Raw genomic sequence first — 7,297 nt, forward strand, 5'->3', positions numbered from 1 at the left:
GAACTATTCAACAAAATAAGTGGTCAGGCCGACTACGGAGAGGCGGGATCCTTTTGGTCCCAATATAATTAGAGACTGTTCGGAAAATCCAACAATCATGTCCGTGTATAATTGTCTTTCTTAGACACCACTAAATACTTGTGAATAATTTTGATAGAGAGTAGTATTGTCTGATACCAGTTCCCCGGCAGTGGCGCCAAAAACTAGCTTCCCTCTTGATATGGCTGAAATGGACGGTTTTATTTGTGCGGTGTCGTAAGGTCGCAACACATCAGACTCAACCACCAAGAGGGGGTACTGTTTTAAATTTATATTTAGCGGGGCCTAAATCGTACTACTCCTTATTATGAGTAAGGGAATTATGATCTAGAGTCGTATTTTTAAGATATCAGTAGAATTTAGCCTATATTAAAGCTTAAGATAGTTATGAAGGAGTAGTGGTTACCTAATTTTGGGATTTTCTAATTTATAAGACAGATAAAGTAAATGCCATAAAATTCGTAATTCAGATAAGGTTAAATCAAGTGCATACTGTGATTTTATTAGTTATTCTTCCTAGATTATGGAATGCTGGATCATGAATAGGCAGTGGCCTTGTATTCATTACACTAGTCCTAAACGCCCCTATCGTAAGACATGTCACTGGGTAATGCGATAGGCTTGAATATTCTGAATAGACAACAACATCCCTTACCCCCGACACCCGTGTAGTCTGACTATAGGTATACACGTTCAGACGGCTCATCCAATTGAACGACTCGGTTGGGTGATGTATTAACATTCCACAAAGGTCTAAACTTTCTTAAGCATAATAGAATACATGGTTTACCATATCCGAGAGACGTGTGTGTTTCAATGCTTTCGTTAATGATTGGTTTTAAAAGATAGTTAGGCCCTTAAAAAAAGTTCAACCATAAAGAACACCATGGCCAAGTCAGGTTGACTTCCATGAACACGTTCGGTTATCCTAACGGTGAAATCCTTATGTGTCTAAACAAGCAGTTCCTTAATTAACTAAGAATCCCTCAAGTGGGGTGCAATGCTTGAGACCGCGTTATGGTGCAGTGTAGTAATCAAAACTGACCGGTTTCCATGGCCTTACTTAGCAGAGGTACAGCTTACAACAACCGATGTGCTTCAGCATGCACGTACGAAGTTTATATGCTTGGTGACTACACTAGCATGGTCTGGGACTAAGAATGTACTAAGGGTCTAGTCAGATGTTTCACTAAGAAAGAGTCCTCATTCGGAATCCAAAGCTCGATAGACTTACTACAACCGGTGTGCCTCAGTCGATCTTATATTGTATCCGATAGACTTCTCTTACCAAGGGGTGACATAAATAGTTTACTCTGAATCGGGGTTCGCGACTTCCAAATAACAGAGCCAATAACTACGTTCTATTAGTTGGAAAAGTGATTGAGTTTAAAGCATAATTGGAAAGCATTTCAACAACATTCACAAACCATAACATTATTTCGGCATTATAACTGCTTACATCATAGCATACACTAAAGATAACTACTCGCTAATCATGGCAACAATATCACATAACATAATGATAAAAGACATTATATAAAGATAAAGGATAGAAGTACCAGTAGATTAAACAAGTTCTGAATACAAAAGTGACAACTTCAAACTCCAGACCGCTCCTAATATAATCTTCGGCGTTCTTCTCCGGGTACTAAGTTTCCCACACGGAGTCGAAGACCTTGAACGTATGACTAATATTGTACAAGAGAGAGAAAGAAGCGAATTGAAGTGTTTGTTTCAATGAATGACAAAGACCCTTTAAATAAGCTTGAATTTTGCCTGCAAACGGCTGGCAGGCTGTTTGGCAGGCCGTTTGCAGGGGTCGTTTGCCAGACCAGCCCGTTTGCAGTGGCCATTTATCTGAGCCATTTGGCAGGCCATTTGTGAGCCAAGCAAGCCGTTTGGCAGGCATTTTGGCTTGCCTGGTTCCCTGGATCGTAACTTGATTTTTTGTCTTTCACCTTTTTCGCTCTAAAATCTTCATTTTAGCTCCGATTCTCTTGATTCTTTTTGCACTGTCTTCGTAATTACTTGTTCTTAAATTCTAACTGACAAAGTGGGTATTTTGCCGATAAAGTTCGAATCTTTCTTGTTTTTGGGCCTTAATATCGGGGTAAAAACGTGACTTTTTAGCCGATATCAGTCTCTAACCCGAATTTTGTGAATTAATTGTATTTAATGTTCATATTTGAGACTTACAAGTGTCTAAACCCTAGATTGTGCAAAATTGGGGGTTTTATGGGTTGGTTGAAAGTCTAAGGAACCTAAAAATGGTGATTTTGGGTTGGTTGATTAAATTGCTAGTATTATGAACTAATATTGGTTAAGTTCACTAATAAACTTGATTAATTAGTGATTTAGTGTATGAGACTTGCAAGTTTAGTGTTTGACCCTGATAATGCTAAAAACGAACACATATTTCATAGCATTATCCTTCAAGAAAGACAAGCTTTTAGTTGCAATTGTTCTATTTACAAGTGATTATCGTTTAAATAATAAAAGGTGAAGACAAAAGACAGATTCGACGATTTGAAGACGCAAACGACCAAAACGCTAAAAAGTACAAAGTACAATCTAAGTGGTTCAATTTATTGATGAGAAACGTCTAAAGATTACAAAAGTACAAGTCACAAAACGCAAAGTACAAGATATTAAATCGTACGAAAAGGCGTTCGAAAATCCAGAACCGAGACATGAACCAACTATCAATGCGCGAGTCGTCGGAACTAAAATTACAAGACAACGATGCACAAGAATATAATATAATATATATATATATATATAATTATATAAAATTATATATATTATATATTATATATTAAATAAAAGCAATCTGCCCTCGTTTTAAACTCAATATGGTGTGATCCAGCTGGCCATATGATCGCATGGCCAGGAAGGCCAAAATCCATGCAATCGCATGGGTTACTGTACAGGGCCAAGTCCTATAAATTGCAACATTTGGTCGACGAATTAAACACACCTTTTTCTACTTCAATCTCTCAATCTATATTTATATTTATAATTTTAAATTTAATATTAAGTTAATAATAATAATAATAATAAGGTTATAGTATCGAATGTTTTAAGGTTTTGTAAGTCAAAACTCTGTCCGTGTAACACTACGCTATTAAATATCACTGTAAGCTATGTTCTCCCTTTTTAAATTAATGTCTCGTAGCTAAGTTATTATTATGCTTATTTAAGCCGAAGTAATCATGATGTTAGACTAAATATTAAGACGGGGTTATTGGGATTTGGACCATAATTGGGGTTTGGACAAAAGACCGACACTTATAGAAATTGGACTATGGGCTATTAATGGGCTTTATATTTAATTAGCTAAATGATATCTTGTTAATTTAATATAAAGGTTACAATTTAACGTACCTATATATAACCACATACGCTTGACTGGGTACGATGGGCGGGATACTTATAAATATGAATAATTGTTCATTTGACCGGACACGGGGATGGATTAATAGTCAATGGACTCATTAAAACAGGGGTGGATTACATTCAAGGGTAATTGGTGTAATTGTTAACAAAGTATTAAGACCTTGGATTACACGCAGTCGATAACCTGGTGTATTCATTAAACAAAGTATTAAGACCTTGTTACAGTTTAAGTCCCCAATTAGTTGGAATATTTGACTTCGGGTATAAGGTTAATTTGGCGAAGACTCTCGGACTTTATAATTATGACCGATGGACTATTATGGACAAAACCAGATGGACATATCAAATAATCCAGGACAAAGGACAATTAACCCATGGTAATAAATTAAAATCAACACGTCAAACATCATGATTACGGAAGTTTAAATAAGCATAATTCCTTTATTTTATATCTCATCGTACTTTTATTTATTGTCATTTTATTTTTCGTACTCTAAATTATCGTACTTTTATTTTATCGCACTTTTAATTATCGTCATTTACTTTACGCTTTAAATTAAATTTTATTTATATTTAATATTTTACATTAGGTTTTAATTGTGATATTAGGACTTAAAATCGATAAACCGGTCATTAAACGGTAAAACCCCCTTTTTATAAAAATAATAATACTACTTATATATATATATATATATATATATATATATATATATATATATATATATATATATATATATATATATATATATATATATATATATATATATATATATATATATATAGTGGTAGGATCAAGAGGGAAGTAACCGTTCGGGGGGAAGCGGGGGAAGCAAAAACTTTTTTTTTTCGTTTTTTGAAAATACTTTGTTCACGAACATTATAGATGAGATGAAAATATGAACATTTAGTAGAGACACTTTGTGATAAATGTTTTTATTTTGGCGGGAAAATGCCCGAAGAAGTAATATATAACAATTATCGTATTTTTCGAGCGTATTTTGAGGTTTTAGCTATTGGGGTTTAGATATTAGGGTTTAGATATTAGGGTTTATAGGGTTTAGATATTAGGGTTTAGAAATTTAGGGTTTAGGGTTTAGATTTAGGATTTAGATTGAGTTTTTAACACGAACGGTTTAGAGTTTAGGGTTTAGGGTTTAGGGTTTAGGGTTTAGGGTTTGGTGTTTTGGATTTATGGAATAAACCCAAAACACCAAACCCTAAACCCTAAACTCTAAATCGGGCTAAATTTTACTTCACAAAACATGAAAAAAAACGTTCATATTCTTCACGAATAATATTATCTTGAATGTTATTTTTGTCAATCGTTTTCCCGCCTAAATAATAACATTCATCACGAAGTGTCTCTTCTAAATGTTCATATTTTCGTGTGATCTTGATGCCGGAAAATTTTTTTCAAAAAAAAACGGAAAAAAAAAAATTTGCTTCCCCCCGCTTCCCCCCGATTGGTTACTTCCCCATTGATCCTGCCCCTATATATATATATATATACAAATATAATTAATAAAAATATTGCGTTAAACTCAAATGTATCCCTGTGGAACGAACCGGACTTACTAAAAACTACACTACTCTACGATTAGGTACACTGCCTATAAGTGTTGTAGCAAGGTTTAGGTATATCCATTCAATAAATAAATAAATAACTTGAAAGGACTGGTCCTAATCCTCCCGGACGTAGTCTTCAACAGTTGGTCCCATTGCGATGATCGACTCCAAATAATATCCTTAACATGAGCAAATGCACAGCGGAAGACTTAATTCGTACCTGAGAATAACATGTTTTAAAACGTCAACATAAAGTTGGTGAGATATATAGGTTTGATGCTAGCAGCGATATAACAATGGACCACAAGATTTCATATATATACTTTTTAATAAAAATATTCTAAGTGGTTGAGCACTTGGTAACCATACTTAACATTTAATCACGTCGCATATTCCCTTTATTATGAAATCTTACTACACTGTACCAAGTGTAGTCACGAAATGAAGTACTGTGCAACCGTTGAATACTGGTCGTCCAGTCCGGTTGGGGTTGTCAGGCCCGATAGATCTATCAACAGGATTCGCGTTTACAATACCGCTGTAAATATTAGTTACCAAGCTACAGGGAAGTATGCCAGTGGTACAACTCAACGTAGAATATATTTTTCAGTTACTTGTGTCCATAACGTAAAACATAAAATACATGTATTCTCATCCCGAAATATTTAGAGTTTAAAAGTGGGACTATATACTCACCTAATGTATTTTGTAGTAAAAATACATATAACATCATCAATTAAGTATAAGGTTGGCCTTGGATTCACGAACCTATAACATTCAAATATATATTAATACCTATACTTGTAATTTAACAAAGATATATATATTATTAGTGAGGTTTCATTATATCATATGTGATAAATATATTTATATATTTTTATATACTCATTATTTGTTATTTAAAACAGTACCTTAGTAATACTAAAATAGTATTTGAAATAATAATAGTGTCAATACAACTATAAATAAAATGATAATATAATTTGTGATCTATTAATAAATATATTAATAATTATATATATATATATATTTTTTTTTAATCTTATAATAAGAATAATATCATCAGTTTTTAATAAAATAAATAATTTAATAATAATGGTAATGAAAGTATTAATTGTTGATAAAATTTATAATAATGTTAATAGTACTCATAAAAATATGGAAGATTATATTATTTCTAATACTTATAAATATAAGTTTGATTTAGTAATAATAATAATTATTAATAACAATAATAATAACATTGAAATAATAATAATAATAATAATAGTAATAATAATAATAATAATAATAATAATAATAATAATTTTTAGAAAAATCAAGACTACCTCATAAGGGTTAAAAAAAAACAGTTGTCTCTAGCAAGGATCGAACCCGGGACCTCTTGAAACTCATCACCCTCCCTAAACCGTCTGGACTGTTGCCCATTTTTTGTTATTGTATGAAGTCCAAATTTATTTATACAATAATATTCTGTTATCAATATCCCCTTTCTTCTTCCTGGATAAATCGACTAACTGCCATTTTTATTTATAATACTTGAATAACCGAATACTTGATTCATTTACAAACAGGACCCGTTTTAGTTTGGTTTTTAAATCCATTGAATCGAAAAAAAAAAATTATGAATCGGTCATCAGACCCACGAACCCAAACAGAAACAACTTCCGTTTTCACCCTTATAAACTCAAACAACAATCTCGATTTCTAAAAGGTTTTAGATCTCAACATTCAAATGAAAAAGATTCAAGAGAGTCAATTAAAACTATCTGGATTGTCAATTTAAATCAAAACATCAAAATTAAATCAAATTTTTCCCAAGAACGATTTCATTGGCTTTTTATACCGAAGGTTGGTCTCTCAAATTCCTCTTTGATTTTGCAAATTAAATTATGATAATTTACAGAATGAATCACGAATTGATTTAGATCAGTTCTGTATTTACACTTTCCATTAATTTGTTTCAAAACGAATTTATGATTAAATGGATTTGATTTATATCCGAATAAAAAAAAAATAAAAATCAAACACAAATGGTTAGACCAAATCGCTGAGGAAGATAACTCAGTATATTTATATGCTCAATTTCAAAGTATCCCTTGATCAAATCCATCATGTAGGGTTAAGGATTTGACAGGAAGAATCACGGGTTTACAGGGAAACAGAAATAGACAAAACTGATAATGATATAAGTTTTTATACGCGTGCGTTTATATATCCATATTTATTGTATTATATGTAATTTATATAACATATATTTATTTATATTTATATATATTTTTTATTTGTATAACTA

This window comes from Rutidosis leptorrhynchoides, chromosome 8 (genome assembly GCF_046630445.1).
Source record: "Rutidosis leptorrhynchoides isolate AG116_Rl617_1_P2 chromosome 8, CSIRO_AGI_Rlap_v1, whole genome shotgun sequence".
Lineage (NCBI taxonomy): Eukaryota > Viridiplantae > Streptophyta > Magnoliopsida > Asterales > Asteraceae > Rutidosis > Rutidosis leptorrhynchoides.